The sequence below is a fragment of the Prionailurus viverrinus genome, chromosome F2 (assembly GCF_022837055.1).
Source record: "Prionailurus viverrinus isolate Anna chromosome F2, UM_Priviv_1.0, whole genome shotgun sequence".
NCBI lineage: Eukaryota > Metazoa > Chordata > Mammalia > Carnivora > Felidae > Prionailurus > Prionailurus viverrinus.
In genome coordinates, this window is record NC_062578.1 from 1680210 (window position 1) to 1706935 (window position 26726).

The following is a 26726-nucleotide window of genomic DNA, read 5'->3' on the forward strand; positions in this document are numbered from 1 at the left end:
TTAATTTGTTTTCTCAAGTTCCTGACCCTCTGTTTTTTTATTCCTTTCTTATGGGCCACTTGGACATTATTTTAGGGTTCCGACTTGATTTATCCTTAGCATTTCAGTGTATCTCTTTGTATAGTTTTTTTTTAATGGTTTTTCCGGGTATTAAGGTATACATATGTGACTTATAATTGTTGACTCATCTCAATATTGTGCCATTTTTCGATAAAATGTGGAACCCTCACTTCTATTTAGTCCCTTTTCTTTCCCCTTCCATGTTTTTAAATATCATTTTCTTATGAATCGGGTGTTAGGATATTTATTTCAATTATCAAATACAATTTATACAATTCATGAGGACAAGGATTGTCTATTGTGTGTCTACTCTGTTGTTCCTTCTTCCTTCTTGATTCTTCTTCTTCTTCTATTCTTTCTTCTATCATTTCCTTTCACTTTGAAGGACTGTCTGTAGCCAATCCTTAAAGACTGGCCTGCTAATGGTAAATTACTTAGTTTTCCTTTATTTGAGAATGTTTTTATTTCTCTTCCATTTCTTCAGGATAAGTTTTGCTGGGTATGGAATTTATGGCTGACAGTTCTTTTACTTCAGCACTTTCAATGTACTATTTAAATTTTGTTTAGTTTTTTGGATCTGTAGGCTTGTGTTTTTTGACAGATTTGTGAACTTTTCAGCTCTTATTTCTTTAACCATTCCTTTAGCCATGCTGCCTCTTCCCTGTCTGTTTTTCTTTTTTTTTTCAAAAATTTTTAAATGCTTTGTTTATTTTTGAGACAGAGAGAGACAGAGCGTGAGCAGGGGAGGGGCAGAGAGAGAGCGAGACACAGAATCCGAAGCAGGCTCCAGGCTCCGAGCTGTCCACACAGAGCCCGACGCGGGGCTTGAACCCACGAACTGTGGGATCATGACCTGAGCCGAAGTCAGACGCTCAACCGACTGAGCCACCCAGGCGCCCCCACCTCCATCTGTTTTTCTTATGAGACATTGATGATGTGAATGTTGGATCTTTTGTGTCATATGTCTCTGGGGCTCTGTTCAGTTTTTCATTTTAAGTGTATTTTCTCCTCTTTGTTTTTTTATTAGATTAATTCTATTGTTCTGTCCTAAATTTCACAGATATGGTCCTCTTCATTTGTGTTCCGCTATTGAGCCTGTTAAGCTAATTTTCATTTCTCCTATTCTGGGTTTCAGTCTTATAGTTTCCATTTAATTCTTTTTAATCTTTTCTTTCTTTTCTGAGATTTGCTTTTTCATTTGCTTTTTTTTTTTTTTTAATTTTTTTTTCCCAACGTTTATTTATTTTTGGGACAGAGAGAGACAGAGCATGAATGGGGGAGGGGCAGAGAGAGAGGGAGACACAGAATCGGAAACAGGCTCCAGGCTCTGAGCCATCAGCCCAGAGCCTGACGCGGGGCTAGAACTCACGGACCGCGAGATCGTGACCTGGCTGAAGTCGGACGCTTTAACTGACTGCACCACCCAGGCGCCCCATTTGCTTTAAGAGAATTTATAATTGATTGTTGAAGCATTTTTATGATGGCTGCTTTAAGATCCACATCAGGTAACTCCAATACCTGAATAATATCATTGGTGGCATCAGTTTATTGTCTTTTTTTCATGTGAGCTGTGATTTTCCTGGTCCTCATTATAACAGGTGAGTTTCGGTTGTATTCTGGACATTGTGTCTGCTATGTCGGGAGTCTCTGGGCCTTATTTCAATCCTACATTTTAGCAGAGAGCTACCCTTTTTAGGTTTAGCCCAAGAGTTAAACTATTTTTGTGGACTGTGGTTCCAACCGCATTTTAATTTGCAGAGTCTTTGCAATGTCGTTTTGATGGGCTTGGTTTCTCTGGTTTCGCGGGGCTCTGACTGGTCCCTGCTGGTATGTCCTGAGAAGCTGAAGGCCCTTCCCCAGGGCAGCTGATGTATGTCTCTCGGTGGGAGTGGGGTGTGGTGGGATCCCCGCGCTTGTGTCCCAGGCTGCCCAGCTGTGTCTGTGCGGAGCAGGACCGTCCCAGGCTCTTGGCGATCCCCTGTTCCCGGCTGGCCCTGGCTGCGGTGGGGCCTCTCTGGTGCCACTCCCTCTGAGGTGTGTCTCCGCAGGAAAGGGGCATCTCAGGCCTGGGAGAAAGGGCAGGCCCGTGGCCACCGATTTCCAGTGGGGCTCCAGTGATGTCTGCCGGTGGTTCACCTGGCGTGTGTCAGAGAAACCTTGTTTCACCTGGAGGGTGGAAACACCCACACGTCCGCTGTCCCTGAGGAGAAGCGGACACACGCTGTACGTGGTGGCCTTCGTCCCCCGGTGGGGACTGAGCCGAGCGCTGGGCTGCTTCTCCAGCCTGAAGTCTACCTGCCTTCCTTTGACCCTTTCCCGGTGTCTTCCTGGGATTGCCTGGTTCACCATCCCAGGGTTTGTAGTTGTGCTTAGTTGGGGGTAAGGTAGGGAGGAGGACCTATTTCATCTTGTCTCTCTCTCTCTCTCTTACACACACACACACACACACACACGCACACATGCGCACATATTTATCTCAGCCTCTTATCAGTCAAATCATTTAAAGATTTATTTCAGTTCCCGTCACACGGTATGGCAGTGTGCTTGAGAGTCCAGCCTAGGACCTAACCTCCGTTGGTCTATGCACATGACCTTGACTAGTCAGTTCTTGGGCCTGGACCTTGCTTCCAGAGATACGGTGGTCCACACCACCATTCCCTGGGCTAGTCTAGATTTATGAGTGTTGCCATGCTGCAGTCATTAATAGTGCCCTCTCATTTCCTGAAGGGCTCTAAGGTGCATTCTGTGGTGATTCTATTTCATGGGCTATTGTGAAAAATCAAGAAGCCAACCTAGGTGTATTGTCTGGCACGTTGCAAGGCCTCATAAGTGCCACCTAGTATTGCTATTTTATTTTTCCCATCACGATAAGTGTGCTCTTTAATCCCCAGGACCTCTTTCACCCATCCCATCACCATCTCCCCTCTGGTAACAATCAGTTTGTTCTCTATAGTCAGGAGCCTATTTCAGGGCCCCTGGGAGGCTCGGTCGGTTAAGCCTCCGACTTCAGCTCAGGTCACAATCTCACGGTTCGTGACTTTGAGCCTGCCATCAGGCTCTGTGCTGACAACTTGGAGCCTGGAGCCTGCTTCAGATATTGTCTCTGTCTCTGTCTCTCTCTCTGCCCTTCCCCAGCTCATGGTCTGTGTCTCTCTCTCTCTCTCAAAAATCAATAAACATTAAAGAAAAACAGAGTCTGTTTCTTGGTCTGTCTCTCGTCTGTTTTTTTCCCTTTGCTCATTTGTTTTGTTTCTTAAATTCTACATATGAATGAAATCATACAGTATTTGTCTTTCTCTGACTGACTTACTTCATTTAGCATAATACTCTCTAGTTCCATCCATGTTGTCGCAGATGGCAAGATTTTACTCCTTTTTATGACTGAATAATATTTCACACATATTGTTACTATTATATGAATTTTTCTTTGCATCATATACACATGTTATATATGTCTTACAGTCTACCACTTATTAAACATTAAGGGAGAACTATTTCCTTAGTTTATTTTAGTAAACCTTCAAAACCCTAGAGGAGAAAGCAGGAGAAAACCTCTCTGACCTCAGCCGCAGCAATGTCTTACTTGACACATCTCCAAAGGCAAGGGAATTAAAAGCAAAAGTGAACTATTGGGACCTTATGAAGATACAAACTTCTGCACTGCAAAGGAAACAATCAATAAAACTAAAAGGCAACTGACGGAATGGGAAAAGATATTTGCAAATGACATATCGGACGAAGGGCTAGTATCCAAAATCTATAAAGAGCTCACCAAACTCCACACCCGAAAAACAAATAACCCAGTGAAGAAATGGGCGGAAGACGTGAATAGACACTTCTCTAAAGAAGACATCCGGATGGCCAACAGGCACATGAAAAGATGCTCAACATCACTCCTCATCAGGGAAATACAAATCAAAACCACACTGAGATAGTCACCTCATGCCAGTCAGAGTGGCTAAAATGAACAAATTAGGAGACTATAGATGCTGGAGAGGATGTGGAGAAATGGGAACCCTCTTGCACTGTTGGTGGGAATGCAAACTGGTGCAGCCGCTCTGGAAAACAGTGTGGAGGTTCCTCAAAAAGTTAAAAATAGACCTACCCTATGACCCAGCAATAGCACTGCTAGGAATTTACCCAAGGGATACAGGAGTGCTGATGCGTAGGGACACTTGTACCCCAATGTTTGTAGTAGCACTTTCAACGATAGCCAAATTATGGAAAGAGCCTAAATGTCCATCAACTGATGAATGGATAAAGAAGTTGTGGTTTATATATACAATGGAATATTACGTGGCAATGAGAAAGAATGAAATATGGCCTTTTGTAGCAACGTGGATGGAACTGGAGGGTGTTATGCTAAGTGAAATAAGTCAGGCAGAGAAAGACAGATACCATATGTTTTCACTCATATGTGGATCGTGAGACACTTAACAGAAGACCAGAAGGGAGGGGAAGGATAAAAAAAAGTTATAGAGAGGGAGGGAGCCAAACCATAATAGACCCTTAAAAACTGAGAATAAACTGAGGCTTGATGGGGGGGTGGGAAGGAGGGGGGGTGGGTGATGGGCATTGAGGAGGGCACCTGATGAGCCCTGGGTGGTGTATGGAAGCCAATTTAACAATAAATTTCATATTAAAAAATAAGAATAATAAATATATTTTGTTTATTATTATTAGTAATTATTTTATTATTAACAATAAACTCCTATAAGTAGGAATAATAAAATTGAGAAAACCCAGAAATGTAAGGGGCTGTCTGGTGTGCCCCCGCTGGTCGCTCCCCTGCCAGCCGGCCCCAGGGGGAGGGGCATCAGCTGGTGAACATGGCCAGACGGTGAGTGAATAGCTACACAGACACAGGAGGGCCAGATGACTTTTAACTGAGCATAATCACCCTGATAACTCAGGGTGTTGATTTTGATATTTCTCTCCAGAAACTTCGTGCCGCCTTTGCTGTTCCCAGGCTGCTATTTTCCTGAGATGAGCAGAGAGGAGTGGCGCTTGGCCCTCAGGCTGGACTCAGATATCTGGCTGCTGGACAAAGTCGGGAAAACTTGGTGCATTGATTGTGGACAGGCGAGGATTCGAGCTGTGAGGATGACGTAGAATAGAATACAGAAGGTTGCATCTGTTGTTTCATGTGTGATTTCCTAGGATTAATATTATTTAATATTTCATCCTTCAGTAGAGCAACAAGTTAGAGCTCTGTTCCTGGGAGTAAGCAATTTTGGGGCAGGGGTGGGGGAAGATTTCATGCCATTAGTTGATTCATGAATGTTTCCCTTTTGGCAGTGGGTTTGGACTTTGTTCCACTGCCGGCTTGTTCAGTATCCAGGCGTTTTTAATAGTGGTGGAAAACTGTTTCTTGGTGGTTCCCTTTGTCTCTTAAAAAATTTTTTTTAATGTTTATTCATTTTCCAGAGACAGAGAGAGACAGAGTGTAAGCAAGGGAGGGGGAGAGACAGAGAAAGAGAGAGAGAGGGAATCGGAAGCAGGCTTCAGGCTCGAACTCACGACCTGCAAGATCATGACCTGAGCCAAAGTTGGACACTTAACCGACTGAGCCACCCAGGCGCCCCACCCCTCTGTCTCTCGATTACATTTTTGTTTTAATTGAATGTGTGCTACAGAGGGGCAGTGCTGGTTATGCAAAGGTGTTTGTCTCACCCTCATGTCCCAACATGAATACTCGGAGAAGATTTACTGGATGTTAATTTCCATTTATTGTTTCAAAAAAGATTTGTGTTTATGGCAAACCGCTTTTAAAAAGTTAATGATACAAGTCCTTTTTGCGATTCAGGGAATGAATTGCAGGAAAATTAATAGATTATATTAAGAATTACCCTTTTGGGGGTGCCTGGCTATCTCAGTTAGTTAAGCATCTGACTCTTGATTTTGGTTCAGGTCATGATCTCACAGACATGCAATTGAGCCCTGCATCGGGCTCTGCACTGACAGTGTGGAGCCTGCTTGGGGTTCTCTCTCTCTCCTTCTCCCTCTGTTCCTCCCCCACTGGCTCTCTCTCTCTCTCTCTCGCTCAAAATACATAAATAAACTTTAAAAAAACTAAGGAATTATCCTTTTTCTATCTGCTGTAATGTTTTTAGGATATAATTGGTTTTTATTACCCAATTTTTTATTTGAGTATTAATGTTCAGTTATACAGAAATCTTTAAGTAAATGATCTTCTTTGTTAACCAATGCAGGAGCCAATGACCGGTCAACTAACTTCTTTTTTAATCTTTGGTTACTTCAATTACATATTCCATCTATCTTGCAGAAGACTGTTTACCAATTAGCTCTCCTCTGAATTATCAGACTTAAAATTGCTTTAAATGAATGTTACTTTGTACCCAAGTGAGCTGAATCTACCTCAAAGCCCTTTAAATAACATGATGCTCTAAATGTAGTCATCAAGGACGGCAGACATTATCTTTATAAATATGTTTCCTTTTACAAAGCACTGGAGACCTTTTCCACTCATGGAGTTATTTCAATGTTATTATTGAGAGTACATTCAGAGTAAGATATTTATTGAAAATCTAATATTAGAACTACATTACTAATCTAGACAACTTTCCACATAACTCTTCAAATATTTTACAATATTTCTTTACCTGTCATATTTTGTTTCCACTAGAAACCCCAAGGTCATTTATTCCATATTTCTGTCATTCAAATGGGACACTCTGCTGGCCAGTGTTCGGGGTCACGGTCCATCCCAATTGTGCCAACACACCGCAGTTAATTTCAGAAGTGCACGGTATAATCAGGAGAAACCACTTACGGGTAGACCTCAAGTGATATGAGAACAAAATGTTATGAGAGGCTGAGTTAGGTTACATAAAGAGGTGCTAAGAAGCATTTGTGGTGTCCAGATTAGAGATGAGTAATGCCACATTAGGTTTGAGCATTACAGCACTGGGGCACCTAGGTGGCTCAGTGGGTTAAGTGTCTGACTCTTGATTTCACCTCAGGTCATGATCCCACAGTTCATGAGTTCAAGCCCTGCATCAGGCTCCATGCTGACAGCGTGGAGCCTGCTTGGGATCCTCTCTCTCCCTCTCTCTCTGCCCCTCCCCTGCTTGCGTGTGTGCGCACACTCTCTCTCCCTCAATAAGTAAATAAACTTAAAAGTAATTGATGAGCATTACAGCACTTGCCAAGGATGAAGCAACCTCTGTCAAAAGATAATTTTCAGAACAAGGTGAAAGCCAGCTTCTTCTACAGATAAAGAAATGAACACACATTGAAGCCTTTATTTTACTCCTCAATCAACTCAATCAATGAAGGAACTAGACAGATGTTAAAACTGGTCTGAAAGAAAGTAGCAACAACAACAAACAACAACAACAACAACAACAACACAAATTTGTATGGGATAAGTGAGTTGAAATGCAAATTTTTCCATAAGAATAGCGGAATCTTCTGAAATCCTACGGATCAAAGCAAATTTTCCCATCCATCCTTTCTTTCAGTTTACAAAGAGGTGAGAAAAAGCTTGATGACAATGAACAAAGTATGAATCACACTCTAGACAATGCATCATTTTTCATTGAAGTTGAACCTTTTTTTTTTCTTGTTTTGCTTGTTTCCACTTGGGTTCATTCCACCTCACTCCCTGAAAAAAAGAAGAGAATTAAATCAGGGAAAGGAGACAGAGACAAAAAAGTCATGCTTGTGCAATCCTTCAGCTCATAGGATCAAACTATGTATATGTATATATGTATGTAAATTGTTTCCAACTCCCTTGACGAAGATGAACTTGAGTTATAGTAGGAATGTGCTTTTCATTAGTAATACCATGTTTTCACTCTTCGGGGAATACATGGGGGCTATTACCACAGGACTTTTAAGTCCAGTGAGTACTGAACTCATCCTGCCTACTGCAAAAAGATCAGACACAACAAATCATAGAGAAGCGAAGTTTAATGGAAATAGTGGGGGATTCAATAAAACAGCACCAATTCACACCTTGCATAAGAAAAGTGTCGACTGTAATCCTGCATCCTCTGGGGACCCCACACAGACCCCAGCCCTGGGTCCTGCTCTGGTCCTCTAAATGGCGTGGACAGGTGGTCACACACCAGTGAATCATCAAGAACAGGAGCAGGGGTTATTTCACTTGTTCTCACCCTCTGCTCACTCACTGCTCCAGCATAAACTTGAGATTTTTGAGGACAAACTTAGAAGGGAAAACAAGTTAAAACTCTCTCAAGAATTTAGCATTAGGTCAGCTTCTGAGAAGGAGAGAAGTAGAAGAAAGTGTTGACTAACCAGTTGTCCTTTTTGGTAAGAAAAACGTGGGCACACTTGAAATCAAACAATAGAACTTCAGAAAGCTTTGGATCTTGTACAAGGACAAATTCCAGCAAATAAAATGAGCCATTTGGGGGCAAGACCCACTCACGGTTCTCCTTTGTCCAAGAGCATCTTGGTTAGTGGCTAAAAGCCATTTGGAGTTTTGTCGTCCCGCTAAACTTACTGGCTCTGGGTTTACTTATCTGTGAAATGGGGTTAATAACACCTGCCTCAAAAGGCGGTGAAAATAAAATAAAACGCCGAAAAGCAAAAGGGGAAAGCAGGATGGTTCACTCATCAGTGATTCCGGGGGCAGTCACGGTGATCGGGGCCACTTTAAATTGGAGGCTTTTCATCCAGTGGCTCTGCCTGGCTTCATGCCGAGACCATGCCTGGTCGGGCCCTCATCTGTGCAGAAGGGGAGGCAGCCTGGCACAGGGAGAGGGCGTGGGCATTGGACGAGTGGGTGCAACTTTGACTCCTGGCTTTGCTCCCCACGGGCTACGTAGGTGGGCCCCTGGAAGCTTCCTAAGGGTGCCAAGGATGGGGTAGCTCTGAACTGGAGATGATTCTGTCCCACCAGCGAGAACGCAGTATTCATTTAGCAAGAACTAAACGAAGTCACGGACGTAAGGCTCTTGCTTGGTAAATGACACAATATCGTTGTCGTCGCTCTCGTGACAGCAGCTACTTCCCGCCAGGCTTGAGTGGACCCCCGGGCTCTCCTCTTCTCACGGTCCTTGCGGCCCGTTCCTGGCGTCTGTGGAGATCCAGCACAGACGGCCACTGTCTCGTGAGGTCCGGCCTGTGCCTCCTCCGTGAGCCTCCTGCTCCCTGACAGCAGGTGCTTGAGCTGCAGGCTCCGAGCAGGGATGAGGAAGGCCCGTCAGTGCCTCGGTTGTACCCTCATGACCACTTACTGAAGGAGGAGGCTGCCCTACCCTCTTCGTGGCCTTGGAAAAACTCCCCTCGACGTCTGAGACGCAGGGGCAGTGTGTTCAGCTTCTCTGAGCCTCACGTATCAGCGAAACGAGGATGATGTGTTGCTCACAGATTTTAGACTCTGCCGGAAGAGCGTGACCCTGGGCGTACGAACAGCAAGCTTGTGACAAAGGACTTGGGCAGCCCGAGTGCCACCTGTGTCTCCCCCATGTCTCAGGAGAGAGCTCACAGTGGGTCTAGTGAGCAGGGAGAAGGCCCTTCTGGGCCAAGAGCATGGACATCCTCTCCTTGTTGGAGACTGGCTCCGAGACACGTTGGAAACCTGGGAGAAGACAAAAAATGCAGCTCTCTGTGGAGGCTTCTCCTTGGACGTCCTGGAACCGCTCCGAACAGGCGACTACCCTCTTCTCCCTTGATCCTCTCTCTGGTGGCTCCAGTGAGGTCAAATCCAAGGGAAGTTCTCTTCCCACTCATGCTGTAACCTGATCTGCTGCCCGGAAATGCTGCAAGTCGCCGTGTGAGAATGCGCAGGCTATGGCTCCCCGGGGACAAGAGGGGACTTTCTAGTCTCGTGACTGGGCCTGCATTTGCCTGGCTGCCCATGGAGCAGGCAGGTCAGGGGCAGGGGCTGTCACCTGAGCACTGATTCTTAAAATATGGTACTTGGGCAAAACTGCATTCTGTGCACGGGGAGGGAAGACACGGTCAGCGGGACAACAGGGAAGATCTGGGCTTAAAACGCGATGATAAATGAGGGTTCGGGGAGACTTCCTGCTGTGGGTCATCGTTTTGCTTGAGGATTTCCTCCACATGTGTGGCTGCCCTTTTTGCTCAGTTTCCTTGTGCTTGGAGGCGGCTGTGATATAGTGACACCGGGCTGGGCTTGGAGTCACGAGTCCCGGGTGTAAGTCAGGGCTCTGCCACTTTCCAACTGCATGATGTCAGACGACTCGCTTAACCCCGGGCACTCAGTTGCCTCAGCTGCCAAACCGAACAGAGTTGTGCTTCTAACACAACTTCTAACTCGACTGTGCTTCTAACTCGATTGTGGGGCGCGGTATGAACGAGAAAACCTGTACGATGGCTGGGCACTGAGCAAGTGCTCAATAAAAGTTCATTAATTTTTTTTTTCACTTGGCCGACCCCAGTGTTGACACCAATTTTTCAACGGTTTATTTCTGAATTCCTACTAAGTAGCAGTATGTGTATTATCTTCGCTATTCATTTATACTACTCACGATAGTTTCTTACTTGAAAGCCTTTACCCCACCTGCTGCCTCGACACTGAGAACTGAAACCACGTCCTACTATCTGCATTAGGATAATTTTATGCTATTCTTCTGCTTTCACTGGCATAATTTTTCTTTTCTCATGAATCGCTTGCCCAGGCAATGGTTTGATTGTTCATTACAGGGACTTCCTGAAAGAGCCATCCACTCCCCGCCCCGGGAAACACCGGCAGTCTGTGCTCTCAGAGTCAAAGGAATCCGTCATCTCAAAGTCCTCCCTTGCTGTGTCCTCCAGTCCTGGACCACCGTCGTGATTCTTCCCTGGTCCTAACTGAGTCCTGCTTCTGGTCAGCTCTGACCTCTTCCCTTCCCTCCCCTGAGGCACTGTTATCACAGCTTTACCGTCGAGTGAGATGACGTTATCCTGGTAAGGAACAAACTCAGCTGCACCTTATCAACAGGCGAAGGCGGTGTGTCTGGGGATCCAGATGTTTTGGTTTGGGAGGTCCCACTGAGATCCAGTCAACGCTGGAACTTTTAGTGGCAACGTTTGACTGGGAAACAGGCCTGCGGAGCCCCCTGCTAGGCGTGGGGGCTTCCTGTCCATGATGCTGTGGTACTGGGGTCTCATACTGGTTAGAACAATTACCTCTTTCAGTGAGCTCCCAGATGGTGTTTATTTTGTTTTCTAGAGTGAGGAATGCTCTTTAGCTATCTTTTGGCTGTCTGATCAGATTTGTGAAGTGCTTATCCTTGGTGGAAATCTACCTCATTACTAAAACTACTGTCGGTCTCTGCCTGCCCCTGCCATTTTATTGTCCTTCGTTAAGAGGGACCTTGAAATGAGCCCAGTCCTCCAGCCAGCCCCGGGAAAAGCAATTTCTGAAGGTCTGTTGTAAGACTGGCATCCTTCGGTCACTCATCAAAACCACTTGAGAACTTTCCTCAGTCTTGTCTTTTGTCCAGGAGAGTTTGGTTCTGGGAGATACCCCTCTGCAAACCATTCCGTGCTTCTGGAGCCACAATCTTTGTCTGGTGTTTGTAGTTGAATGGCCCATCTGCTACTTTGGTTCACTCCCTTCCTTCCTGACCAGCCAGAACCCCCTAGGACTCAGTTGCCTCTTAAAGTTAAACCTCCCTCAGAACTGGGGTGCCCTTTTCTGTTGATAACGAAGCACTGTTTTTTTCTGAGCCGAGAGCCACTGTTAGAATTTCCAAAGACCTGTCAGAATAAGGAGACATTTGCAGAGGGATTTAGCATAATTTTAGGAAGTATAATCCAGAACTGCTTAATATATGCCAGTTGATTCATTACCAGGAGAAGCCCAAGTAGAATGGGAGGCGTTAAGCATGAGTGAAAAGGCCTCACGCTTCACGGGAAACCAGAGGGGCTTGGAAAAGCTGTCAAAGCTGGAAGCTGACTTGTGGAGACCAACCCCAAAGTCTTCCCTCCGGAAACTGGCCTCTAATCGGGTCCTGTAAGCAAAGAAAGGACAGAGGTTGGAGAACTCCGGGAAGAGCTCCTTACTACTGCTAGACAGCATCCAGGAGCAGCTCGTGAGGCAGATGGGATTCTAGTTTCCTCTTCTCACTTTTATAAATGGCGTTAAGACAGAAATCAGAGACTAATACATAAGCACAAAGTAGAACTGGGAAATAGCTCCACTGACAGAACTCCCACACCCCGCTGAGCATTTTGAAAGTACCTGAGAATGGAGGCACAGTGGAATCCTGACAAAATGTACATACGGCTTTACAGATGACACTTCTACGTCTGTCATTCAGCCTAAAAAAAGGACAGTGAAGCCAGAGACACTGGAACAGAAAGGGCATTGAAGTAAGAGTTGCCTTGTCTTGATTAAGTAAACAGAGGACACAGACACACACAATGACATGATTAATCAATAAGGGGAAATTTGCAAGGAGTTGATCCAAAGAGTAAAGAAGTTCTTCTGGCATATGGAGGTAAATCAGCGTAAAGAAGGGCTCCAAAGGTCTACGCAACGTGTTAAAAGCTAAGCAAAGTTTTCTTGGTGTTGATGAAGTCGTTTCTTTGGTTTAGTGTTTGTCTTCACCTGAAACATGAACACGTATTCTTTTTTCTGTGTATTCTGCCAAGATACTGTTTTACCGGAATACATCTGTGTGTTTTAGTTTGTCTTTATTAGGTCCTTGATTATTTAAAAACATTTTTACTTTACTTCCACTTAGTTAACATACAGTGTCGTGTCAGTGTCAGGTGCACAATATAGTGATTCAACAGCTGGGAGCTCATTAACACCCGGTGCTCATCATGGCAAGTGCCCTCCTCAATCCCCATGACCTGCTCCACCCAAGCCCTGCTCCCCAGCCCCCACCTCCCCTGTGGCCATTCAGTTTGTTCTCAATGGTTAAGAGTCCGTTTCTTGCTTTGTCTCTCTTTCTCTCTCTCTTCTTCCCCCTTGCTCATTTGTTTTGTTCCTTAAATTCCACATATACGTGAGATCATATGGTATTTGACTTATTTCACTTAGCATAATATACTCTAGCCCCGTGCGTGTTGTTGCAAATGGCAAGACTTCATTCTTTCTTATGGCGGAGTAATATTCCATTGTATCTGTATGCCACATTTTCTTTATCCATTCATCCATTGATGCTATTATGTGGTTGATTATTTAGGAAAACAGAACTTCCTTACTTTCAAAAGAGAGAAGGCTCTTGCTAATCATGTTACCTTCTAGACTTATTTTAAGTGTTTTATTGTCACTTTCCAGTGAGTGGCCAAATACTATTTCTCAGGCACCCATGATCCTATCATAAGTGTTCAGATCTCATGACAACATTTTTTTTTTTCTTCCCCATCTTGATTTTCAAGTGTTAAAATGAAGTAAGATATCTTTCAGGGTATCTTTTGTACCTAAAACGATCTTTGGGATTTCGCGGACCCCTAGAAAATCACAAAGACTTGTGCTTTCACTTTGAAAAGAGAGGGGCCTAAAATAATAGGATTATTTAATATGTTATCATGGAAAGAGTCGTCAGATCAGAGCGACTCTGGGTCTTCTCCACGCTAAATATGTATAGGGAAAATTTTTAAATATTTCAGAAATCATATGCTGTATGAAAAGGAACAAGATATTGGTCAGTGCCTTGCTATCTATGATGTGTGTGTGTGTGTGTGTGTGCGCGCACGCGCAAATATATATACCTGTATATCCATTTCCACAGTTTTTCTATCTTCATCCTGATGTTAGGCAACAAACAATATGGTTCTCAGCCATAATTTTGGTTATTATTTAAACTGTCTACTGGATCACGATGTCACTCTAATTTGCATCTAGAAACTTGTGGCTAGTGTTTTCTGTTTGGGATGTGTATCAGACCTCTATGCAGGGAGTTTAATTAATGTACAGATGTTTAGAACCTTTCCCAATGATCTCTGGATGATTGTGTATCTTAATATGTTTACCTTGATGAACATAACAGATCCATTCTTGTAAATCAGATTAATGTACGTTGTATTTGAGAACGCTCTTAATCATGATGCTTATAGACATTCTGTCTAAAACTTCAGACTGCCATTTCTATGTTTGTTTTGTAAGTAATGGAAGCAACCAGATTTCTTTGTCATGTGTGTTATTATAATGAACTCTTATCAGATCTTTCACTTTGGAATGACTAGGAATAAGTTAACCATAGCTGTTTTAAGTCTCTGTGATCTAGAAATAGCATGTATTTGACTTTGATTTTTATCTGAAGCTTCAGCTACAGGCCAGAGATGTTGTCTGTGTTGAGGTACTGTGCTCACAATGCCACTGGAAGAACTTACCAGATACCATTAATAGCTCGCACCTCCGTGAACTCTGAAGGGGCTGACTACTGGATTCATGCACCTCAACGAAGGAGACACAGCACCCTCAAACCCCAGGAAGATTGCCTCCAGTGGACACCTCAAGTGGAGGATCCTTAGCAACCCCCCCCTCCCAGGCCTGAGAAAGAGCTGGCCTTTGGATACAGAGAGCTTCAATCCTAGATTCATAGAAGCAGACCATGACTGTCACTCCTCAATCTGTATTTCTTGTCTATTCTAGCCATTTCCTTTCCTCTTCCTGGCTTCGGGTGCTTTCATTTAAGTGCAGGTCTTGTATTTTTAATATTGCTTTTTGCATTTTTAGTCCCTCCTTGGTATGATTCCAATACCTTGTGTAATTCACCACGAACTCGATAAAGGGCACAACCAAACCGACTTCCGGTCTTGTGTGCGTTTCTCCACAGCAGCACCAGTGTCCTCTGCTTCCATCTCCTTGCAATGAGTCAATTTCCTGGGAAACTGGGCTCAACCGCCACAATGGGCCAGGCAGCCAGAAATCTAAAACCCCCGCCACATTGTGCCGATAACAGGGGGAGTATGTGCCGCACAGGGGGGAGCCGGGTACTTACAACCCTGCAGCTCCCTCTAGGATCATTAAAACTAAAAGAAGCAAGAGTGAGAAATCAGAGAATTGGGCTATTTGGCTGATGATCTCAGATCTGGTTTTCTTTAGGCTGGGATGGCATTTGTTCTCTTGGCTTATCCCGGGCCCCGGTGACCCCTGGCTCAGAGTGGACAACACGCTTGGATCACAGTCCCTCTCTGAGTAGGGGTCTGTGTCCAGATGTGTCACCCCCAGAGTCCTCATGCTGGCGCACAGTCACTGTCCCATCGAATGATCCGGCACAGGGTTCTCCAGAAGGATGAACAGCTTGGCGCTTCTGGAGGCTGTGGAACCGTGCCGGGTGGAGGAATTTCTCAACAGACACCTGGCATGTGACGATCATGCCTCGACCAGTGGCGAAACATCCGCAGCTGTTAATGAACGATCTACCCTTCCTCTCGGGCTGACGACATACACTGTGCACCCCACACTCAGCCTGCACCCCAAGAACCACATCCACGCCTGCTGTGAACACTAACTTACCTCGCTATTCCTCCGCCTTCATTAGCATAAGTTAATGTTTCCGGGAATGTCTTGCACCGGCTTATGGTTTGATTGTGCATTACGGGGACCCGTCCACTCTTCCCTGGGCAACTTCGACAGTGTATGCCCTAGGAGTCAAAGCCGTCCCTCACCTCCAAGTGCTCCCCTTGCCGTGACCCCCGTCCAGGACTGCTGTGTCACAGTCCTTCCCCCACTCCTAACTGGGCCCCCCGTTAGGTCAAGCTCCCAAATCTCAGCCATGATCCGGCCCTCCCCTCTTGGAAGCACCGGAGGCTTTGCGGGTTGGTGTCCTCCCCTCCCACCGGAGCCGCAGACGCAGCTTTATCTCCACAGCCTGTCTTGGGACCAGGCTGTCCTGGCCTGTCCTGGGGGCCAGGTTTTGACACGCTTTCCACATGTTAGACACTTCGGAGAAGTTAGAAGTGCCAAATCTGAAAGATGTGTGCCCTCCGTGCTTTACCTCTTAAATTATTGCCACAATCCTGAGTGGAGGCTTATATACTTAAAGACGTTTCACCTTCTTGGAAATCCATTTAAATGAATGCAATAGACACATTCAAACTCCTGTGCACACCTATTTGGTTTTTCTGACAGAAAACTAATTTCTGTCCATTTGGTGATAAATCCCAGGAGAGTAGGTCGGGGGCCGGGGCTGCCCTCGGGGGCCGGGGTAGAGCCAGGGGCTACTGGGACCGGGCACCTGCTCAGAGCCAGCTTGTGCCAGCAGCTCCCTGGGCATCACACCGTCTCCGCTCCTCACAGTCTCCCTGCTGGCGGTGGGGGGGGGGGGGGTCCTCTTTATTTCCCAGAAGAGGAAACTGGCGGTCAGGCCCAAGGACTCAGCTGAACAAGAGTCCCAACCCACGTTTGGCTGAGGAGGAGGGAGCCTTCCTTTCGGCCTCTCCGCAGCCTTTACCAACTGCCTCCTGCGGTTTACCGGGTGTCCTGGGTGCCGAGCACCCAACCGTGGGGCCTCGCTCGGGCTCCGCGGACAACGACGAAGCACTGTGTGAGGTTCAAGGGTAGTTTTGCAAGTTACTTCGGGAGCATTTAGCTCCTGGGGCGGGACCCTGCTGTCCCCTGTGAGGTTGCCCAGCAGAGAACCCAGTCTTTGTCTTCCTTGCTTCTCTCAGAGAAACACCACGTCCTCGTGTTGCCTCATCACGGCATGTGTGGCTGTGTGACTTCCCAGAGAGAAAACGCGGGTTGGGCTGCTCTGGGATAGTTAGTACACCCGCTTTAAACAACTTGATTCCCTGAAACGGATTCAACCCCTGATCAGGGCCGTCTTTCTCAAAACTAAGAAAGCCTTTGCGTTGTCCCTCTTCCCTCTTCATTCCCTCCCGGCCTCCGTCTGCCCACCCCCGCCCCCTCTTTGTCTCCTTGTCCCTTTCTTTCTCGGTGTTTTCCAGAATAATGTACCATCAGGTAGCTATTAGGAAATCTGCTTGAGGACATTTGAGTTTTAGGAAAGCAGACCCTTCTCAATTGTCATGAATGTAATTTGGGTTACATAACTTTTAGTTGGTCCTTGGCCAAAGATCACTTTTGTTGGGAATAAGTTATTGCTGCTAAGTACTACATTCCAAATCCTTTTGGATATTTAAGAATCTTTATCAGAAGCAAGTGGTACACCAGTAACTTTCGGTCTTTTCCAAATAAAATAACTTTGTTCAATTGTAGCGAGAATTCATTTCAGTGTTATGACAAATTTCAATTCTATTATTTACAATTCGCTTATTTATCTTTTAGAGGGAATGATGCCCTGGAAAGAGGTTTAAGTAAATCAGAAGTGGAAAACTTTTTGGCATTTCAGAACAATGGCGGCCTGCTCGGGGCTTGGCTGAGGCCGGTGCCCCGGATCTGTGATGGACGTTGGGAATTTGGAGATGACCGTAACACCGGGAAGGTCATCACTGGCCTCCGGAGGAAGCAACTATGGGGCCGTTTGAATACATCACTGTGACTGTGACATTGAAAACAATGCATCCCCACAACTAAAACAAATCTCTACCTTTGGAAACACTCGCAAGTTATAGAAACCCCATGATGTTGAATGAAAATAAAAATTCTTTAAAAATACAAAGGGAAATCTTTTTCTTCCACGTAATATCTTACATGATATCATCTAAACATTTTGAGTTGGGTTATTCCCCTTTGCGATGGAATTAATTTTCGTTTTTGAAATTCGTGGCTTATCTCCAGATCCCAGCTCAGGTTATTATTACTCCTGCTGACTCGGGCCATTCTCTTGAAATTCTATAGAATAAGAATCTTCATTTCAGATTTCGGGAGTTCTGGTTTTATTGCTGTAAAGATACAGCACGGTAAAACAAAATGGTACTCAACAGATTCTTTTATCCAAGACTCATAATACGTTCTGAGTCCTTTTTGCCTAATTTCATTAAATGGCTACAGCTCTAACAGTGCTGGGCAAAGAATTTGAATCAGAGACAGCAAAAAGCCCAGGTCAGCTAAGCTGTGTCTGGGTGTTGCTCCTTCAGCGTAGGGTCGAGGGCCTTGGGCACCAGGAACCCGTCTGCTTTGCCCGCACGGTAAAGACGCAAGCCCCGCCCCCCATACCTCCTCCCCCTCCCCGCCCCCACCAGCAGATGAGATTTGGTGTCCGGCCAAATCCTTGGATAAGACTCTTCTACCGATAGAGGCCTTACACTAACCTTTTAGTGTAACCTTTTAGACACTTTAAACTGAGTCATGTGGATATCATACACCAGACATATCGCTGAGAGCGAAGTTTGGTTTATCAGCAAACGCATGATGTCACAGCCATTTCCTTGGCCGCAGCTTTAAACACACAACAGTTGCTTCAAAAGCAGCATAACTGAATAACGTGAAAAAGTGTAGCTCAAAATTGCTGAATTAGAAGTATGGACATACTGGTTACCAATTTATGGTGCCTATTCAGATACGTTTGGATTGCTCTGGGATTATTTATAGTTACTGTCAGAAGGGATTTGAGGGGCACCCGGGTGGCTCAGTTGGTTGAGCATCCGGCTGTTGACTTTGGCTCAGGTCATGATCTCACGGTTCATGGGTTCAAGCCCGGCATCGGGCTGTGTGCTGGGTGTGCAGAACCTGCTTGGGATTCTCTCTCTCTCCTTCTCTCTCTGCCCCTCTCCCACTCGTGTGCTCAAAATAAATAAATACAATTAAAAAAATTTTTTTTAATGTTTTTATTTCATTTTTGAGAGACAGAGGCAGAGTGCAAGTGGGGGAGAAGCAGAGAGAGAGGGAGACACAGAATCCGAAGCAGGCTCCAGGCTCCGAGCCGTCAGCACAGAGCCTGACACGGGGCTCGAACCCACAAACCGTGAGATCGTGACCTGAGCCGAAGTCAGACGCTTAACCGAGGGAGCCACCCAGGCGCCCCATAAATACACTTTTGAAAAAGAAAGAAGGAAAGGATTTTACTGAAGTCCTTGTCTCAATTTACCAGCCTTCTTGGGGACAAGTTGAAAATGACGTGTGGTTCACGAAGCTTGCCTCAGATCGCAATTCCATTTTCATTGCCCCCGGTAAGGCTTAGAAACACGATTCAAATTTACCCGTGCTGCCCTGGAAGGATACTTGGAGGTGAAAGCCGAAACCCACTCTACCAGGCAAGAAGACACCCGAAATTCTAATTTGAGTAAGAGTAAGTTACAAAGAGGCGAGGCCACAGGGGCGGACGGGCTGCCGGGCGTCCCCCCCCAGTCGAGTTTGTCTGGGTGTTCCTGCAACTCGGCTGCTTTGGGAAGTATCAGTTTGACGAGCTTTGCCACAGCGCGAGGCCTCTAATTGCTTTCTGTCCTTACCTAGGGAATGCAGACTGGTGCTAATTGGAGGACCTAATGGGATTAGGACGGAATTTGGAGAGAAATTGTCTAATCTTCTGCTGACTGTCTCCCCGAGTTAAAGGAAAAAAGCACATAAGACAAACCTGGTTTTACTGATGCCTACTGCTTTCTCTTTCTGGCTGCAATTGCTTTGCAAGCATTTTGGGCAGGGTTTGGTACGGGCTTGATGCAGCCCCGTAGAGAGATGCGGCCAGCGCTGGGTGCGGCAGGCGATGACTTCTGTCTGAGAGAACATTGCATAAATGGGGATGGGCTTTGGCAAAGCACCGGGAAGGACAGCTTGGAGGGGTTAAGTCTTAGGAAAAAAGTCACGGAAAGGATGTGCTTATCATCCACACTTTGAAATCTCTGACTTTGCATCCTTGAAGTCTAAACTTGGCACTAACAAATACTCCATTGTGAGGGGATTTGCGTTAAGTCACCATGGACAGCTTACTTGGCTTTCGGGATTTGGAAATGGCATTTCTTACCTCCTCCACACTAGCCTTTTCAGTTGCTTGCCAAGTATAAGGGGGGAAAAAAAAACCCTTAATTCTGGTTGGAAGTGTTTTAAGCGTTACATAAAGGGTAGCTTGGCTGGTGAACTACAAGAGCAGTGTAGCTAACTTCTAAATAAGTTTCGTTTCAGGAAGTATTTAAGCATGCTCTGTAGGATAGCAGTGTAGTAAACACCCATGATTTAAAGCCACTCCGTACGCTCAGACCTCGGCATACCTACTTTACGGCCTCATTATTCTGCCTAAGAACACCACCAGTATATAAAAATAACAAACACATTGCGTTTGCTGAAATATTTTGGTCTACGTTTGAAAAGGTGCAATAAATTGCAATTTGAAAAATAAAGTTGTCTGAAGAAAATGTTTCTCTCCCTCTGTTTTAGGCTTTGCATTTCGGCCTTCGAATGAAATTCAACACCGAGGTGGCACATGCGAAAGCCAGTCCTCCCACGTGATCTGATATTTGAATTGTTTTCACTTACCAGTGAAATTATAAATACAAACCATTTTCGTTTATCAGTGAAATTAAGAAATGCCTGCCATGGAGAATGTTTTAACTTTCTAAATGTTATCAGTAGCTCTTTTTTTTTTTTTTTTAATTTTTATTTTCTGCCACGTATTTGTAATTGTGTAGACAGGGAGAGCCAAAACAAATCCCACTCTCCACTAACCATCTAGAGAAGAGTGTTGAGTATCTAAGCTATAAAAGCAGCTTTCAGTTTAACCTGGTATTTGCAATTTGTAGGAACAAATTGTGTGTCCCTGTTCTGGTAAATTCAGCGCATGCCACAATGGTGTGTCTCGGGGCTTTGTGGTTGGGAACAACATTTCTTGCCCAGTCGTAGAGTACAAGTGGAAAAAAGTTCTTCTGTATAACAAGGGTGGTCATGGTAGAGAATTCTGCCTTGGCTGCCTCAAGCCACAGGGTAATCTTACTAGGTACTCAAATGAACGGGAGTGATGGCGGGCAGAATTCGCTTCAGCTGTTGGCATTCATTTTTGTTGGGTAGAACTTGTTCCCTAGCGCATGGGTGATTATGTGCCAGGATTCATTAGTTATGACAAATACCGTTCCTTCTGATATTTCTCAATACGGTGGGATCTGCAATATTTATGCAGAGGGCACCTGTCGCCAGCAACGCTATCTCTCCAGGAAACGTCCAGCGTCTTCCACAGATGCTCCTCTAGGGGTAAACATCCTCTAAAGGGGAGCTGACTTCACTGAGTGACTTTATGGGGCTGGAATGCGAGCCGATTCTTGAGCTCTTGGCTCCTCAGCTCCTGGCTCCCCCTCCCCCTGCCCACCCCCCTTCCCCCTTGGCTCCATTCATTCCCCCAGTCATGAGTTGATTCCCTCGGATTCGTTTTGTTGTTCTTTAGTTTAAGGCAGGTCTTGTTTTCTTAAGAATTCCTTATATGATGTTTGGAGCTTTGCAGATAAAAACCTCCGAGGGCTTGCCGTGTAGAGAAAACCCGGCGAAGGTAATTAAAGACGAGGAAACTGGTGTTCTTTCTACACGAAGGCTAAGTTGGCCAAGTCCGGCCTTTTCGGTGGGCGCTTTAGAGTCCCTGTATCTCTGTATCTATCTTGCTGAGAGGCAACAAAACTAGTGCGACCATATATTTCAAATTACAGTGCTGTGCTGGCTTTCCTGTAGGTCAGTAAGTCAGGACCTGGGATGGGACGGACGGACAGGAGGACGGGGCCGGCGCCTGGGCACTAACATCTCTGTCAGCTCAGATAAATTGCACAGCCCTGGTCCCAGATCCCCAGTCTTCAAAGCCAGCGTGTCAGGTTACATTTTATAAGGAGAAACTCAGATTCAAAGGACTCAGAGAGATAATCTAGTCTTAGCTCAGAGACACTTAAGAATGTACTTTTGATATTTATGTGCTTTATTTTCACAGGCGTCTCCTTTGCCAGTCCTTTTGTGGGTCAGGGCTTCGAACCTGTGAGCGTCATCCTTCCGCCACGGAGCCAGCCTGGTTTATAGCTGGAAACGCGCCTGCTCCTTCCTCTTCCTCTCGAGACAGTTCTGCCCCGTCAGGGCCAACTGGCGATCTCACGTCCAGCTGGCGTGGTCGCGTGTGCCTCTGTCTCTCTGTGAGGGGCTCTTCTGTGTGGAGCCCTGTTGGTGGGGCCTCTGTGAAGCTCGCCGGACAGTGTAACTTGTAATTTATTCCCTCGCGTATAAATCTGTTGCAAGCTTTCTCAATCACTGCAGAACTTGCTGGTACAATTCCATGTTTAACTAGAGGCATCTGGTGCCTCTGCTGTTTACTAAAACCCTTCATTTCACTTCATAAAACAGTTGGCCCAGTGTGGCTCTCCTTCCTCAGGCCACCTCCCAGCCGGCTCCGTTGTGAGCTGAAGATTATTTTGTGGTAGAAAGGTCTTCCACAGGAGACCCCTTTGTGCGTTTTCACAGATTCAGAGAGTCAGTCCAAACTCTAGCCGATTGCCTTCTATTTGAGTCGCTTGGGTATCTTAATGGGCTTTGAGCACGTTGGTCAATCCTCCTTCAGAGAATCATGAGGCATTTCCCAGAACACTTGCTCCAGAAGAATTACACCACTGACTCCTGGCTACTGTCTGCTAACAGCCAGAACATGGTCAGGAGGTCTGTGTGGGAACCCTCGGTGTGCAGGGGCGGCTCAGAGGCGGGAGCCTGAGGAGTGGGGCAGGGGCCCAGATTGGGGGGTGGGGAGTGCATTAGGTTCCCCCCACCAGGCCCGGACCACAATGCTCTAGGCAGCCATGTTGGCAGTATGTGGGCTGGACCCACCGACAAGCGACTGAGTCCTTGCTGTCGTTCTTTTCCACGTGGGTCGAGGTCCGGCTCTGGCTTCTGGCTGGGGGTGTCCGTGGGGGTACACGTCTCTTTCTCCATGCCTCTGCGTCTCTGATTTTCACAGCCCCCCCACCCCCACCCCCTCCCGCTGCTTTCCACATCCAACTCACCACCCTCATTAGGGAAATAACTTGTTTTCTTTTGCATTCCACTGCCTCCCTCCTTGTTCATTTGAACGTTTTGGAAATCTGTCGGAGGTGACTATGGCAGATGGAGTTGAGGGCTGCAAGAGGAAGAAAAAGTTAAGGGAGTAAATAAGTGTCAAGGAATTCATTGTCTGCTCTCCACCTGTTGTTATTCTGGTCCCAATCAACCTGCTCGCCAGGCTGGAGCCAGCGGCCATCTGGAAACACTGCTCTGTTTATAAACTTGGCATGAAGCAGCACTCCCGGGCCCTGACCTCCCACACGAATCTGGAAACAATTAGAGCAAGATGATAGGCAGGCAGGGAACGCTCCAGGGAGGGAGGAAGGGCGGGAGGAGGAGGAGAGGAGCCTGCAGGGGAGGGGGCAGATGAGGGGTGAGGGGCAGGAGCCCAGGGAGGCAGGCCGGGGTGTTGGGGGGGACAGGGGTACTGGGGTGTCAGAAGCCAGAGCCCCGGTGGGAGGCCTGAGCGGGGGAAGGGAGCTTAGGGGTAGAGGGAGCCAGGTGTGGGGCAGGGAGGGGGCCAGAAGGGGTCATCCTGCAGCGGTGGGGATCAGGCTGTAGGATGGGGGGGGGAGCCAGAGGTGGGGTGAGGGAAGCAGACACCTGAGGTGGGGAGCTGAGGATGGAGAGAAGCGTGGGTGGGGGGGGTCCAGGGCGGGCTGAATCTGGGTGGGAGCTGGGGGTCTGGTGGGAGCCCAGAGCGGCCTGGACCCAGTGGGGTCCTGGTGGGAGCCGGGGACTGGAGGGCGAAGCGTGGAGTGGGGAGAAGCCTGGGGATCAGTATGGGGGAGGCCGGGGTAGCCAGCCCGCCTGGGTTGTGACGACCGGGAGAGGGGCTCCAGCTGTTTGCTTCAGATGTTGGGATTGCTGTGGCACACGGAGTGCCCTGTGCCCCGCGGCCTCAGCCTCACAGGGTGGCCTCCTGTTTCCTGGGACTTCTCAAGAAACAAAACAGGCTAGCGAGGCAAAGAAAACACCGCCGTCTGCCCTTCTCTGTGAACAGAGGGCAAGTATATCGTGGACACGGGGAAGAAAGTCCCTCCTGGTCCCTGTAGAAAAACACTGTGCGGTCTCCAGTCTTTGTTTTGGTTTGGGGAACGCATTCTTGAAAAGCGCTGTTTCACCAAAGGAAGTTTAAGCCACGTTCCAGTTTGCTATAGGAAAGCTACAGAGGGACGCCTCTTCAGGAAGGACGAGACTCGCGGATCCACACACGCTGGCCTCTGCGTAGAGCCACATCGTCCTTTCCTGTGGCGGGAGTTGATTCAGGTTTCCAGAGTCCGGTATTAGCAAGATGAATGAGCCTCTTCCTTTTTTTTCTCTCTTTCCCCTGCAGTTTTGAAACGTGATTCCTAACTCGGAGTGGATGCTCTTTTCACGCTCAGCTGGGTTCCTAACTCCTGAAATATTAATCTGTGGGAGTTGCCGGCAGACCCATGGTGGGCGCCCATTACCAAGCTCCTGGCTGCCCAAAGGACACTTGATAAGGGGACTTTACTCTGTGCCTGTCTTCCTGGTTCTGGGAGCTCTGGCAGAGCAGCCCTTGCGCCCAGAGAAGTGGCCCCTCTCCTGGCCTTTTGTCCTGCCTCTGCAGTGCGGAATCCCCCGGTCTCAGCCTGGAACATTGGCCCCAAGTGCATTTGCCTAGACCTCTGAAAACGAATTCATGAAAGTGGTGTCGTCAGCCAACCCAATCCCAGCGCCCTCTCCAGTTGTGAGTTCATTGACTGCCCCCCCCCACCCCAAACAAGGCCTCATTCTCAACGTTGACTTCCTCTGCATTTTCTTTTTTGCCTAAACACGGTTTCACACTCCTTGCCTCTGCTACACCGCTTAGCACACCAGCAAACTGGTTACAAAACCCAGCCCGAGAACGTTTAGGACTGTGGAATATGCACCGTGTGGGGATGTGAAAACATAAGCAAGATTTACAAGGCCCGCAGCACCGTCCTGAGAGCGGGCTGGGCTGGGCTGGGCCCTTTGTGTGGCTCTTGCGACTTGGTGGCTGCACCTCAGAGCAGGGCTCCCGAGGGTCCCCGGAGACCTTCAATCTGGTAAGCCAATTTCAGAGCCCGAGTCTGGTTGCAAGTGGATTCATTTGAACTATAATATAAAATATTGTGTTTATTTAACCCCTGTAAGCTGATCTCCTTTGTCGTCGTGAACTGGCTGGGCAGCTAAGAACCCACATTCCTTCCATAGTTAATAAAACTTCATATTTTGCTCTGTATTCATAAATTTAATTACGCTCAGACCCTTTTAATCTATATCGGTTTTTCAAAATTTACCTAGATTAAGAAAACACGGGCCCCTCCCCCTTCCACACGCAACACAATCATAATCTTTGGATTAAAAGGCACAACTTGAGAATTCATTTTGTCAGTTTCGTCAACAAATCATCTTGTATCTTTTTTGATTTTCTGACCTGGAGACGGTAGAGATGTAAATTGACTTGGCCGTGATTCCTCCCAAGATTTATACTTTAAATGCCTGCATTGTTTAGCCTTATTAAAACAAAACAAAACCACCAAGAGAAAAAAAGCTGTTTCTAACTTACTTCACCCATGACTCTTTGTAAATTCTTTGAAGCATTCAGCTTGTATTTGGGATTGGTACATCTTCTCTGAAAGTCAAGAAGGTGAGAGACCTCAGGGATGCCCCTACCCAGAGGAATCTTGGGACACGAGATCAGTAGTGCTTCCTTGGCCCCTCCCAGGTGCTTTCTGAAAATCAGTGACATTTCTGTAAAGGGTTTTGTGCCTGTTGAGAGACATAAATGCAATTTATCAGCATCTAGGTACTCTGTGTCCCCAGGCACCCACGTACAGATGAAAGCTTATCGTCTGGCTCCTGGCAGAAATCCTTCCCAGTGCGACCTCCTTCGCTCGAATCTTCTCTAAACAACATCTGTTCAAATGGTGCTTCAGAACCGTCTTCTCACGTGTAATGAAGGACACCAAGACTCCCTGTTAATTGAAATGTTTGTCTTCATTTCCAAAGCTTGGCGTTCTCCCCCTTCCCTACCTGTTTCTTTGGAGAGTTTTTAGAATTCCGTCTGGGCAGACCCATCTGCCAAGCGTCCCCTCCTCTGTTCATATCTTTTGGCCACCATTTGGCTTTGCCCTGATTTGATTTGTAAGAGAGAAATCTCTGTTTCCACCAAAAGAAAGAAAAGAAATAAAAGCTAAAACAAAATGAAACCTTTGTGTATTGCAGAAAATTATTTTTCCCCTTATTTAATTGTTCGTTGAAATTCTTACAAGAACACCATACTCAAACGTTTGGTCCGAGGAAGGCTTTAAACATAAGAGGCCCCTCGCAGCTTTCTCATCTGGAAGTCAGCTAGCGTTCAGCTCTTTGGAACACGGGAGAGGAACAATCGTTCGTTTTCCTTTTCTGCCTCTAAGGAGCGGAGCTGCAGACAGAACCACTCTGAAGGGTTCTCCCTTTCCAGTAACGCTCAGGGGCGTACTGTGGATTACAACTCGAAAATTTGCGACCAGGTTTCCATCTAAAAACCGGACAACATTCTTTCCCCAGTCTTCTTTGTCTGGAGATACCGGAGGGGAGAAGGGCCGGTGACATTTCAAACCTCACGTGTGTTCTCTGTGTCGACTCCGCTGGCTGTTTACCTGTAAGATCACCGGACGGAGAAGGATGGCCTTTCAGGCCAATGTGCCGTAGGCCACATGTTCCCTCCTTAGCCGCCATGTGAAGGCAGTGACCATGTCTTTGACCTGATGGAATGGGTGTCTCCTGGGTCATCTGGCCATGCGCTTAAAACTTCCAAGTGATAATGATAAAAACATGCAGAAGTGTTTGCGTGAGGACGGGGAGGGCTTCACCGCCGTTGAGTTTCAGGACGCATTGCCAGCAC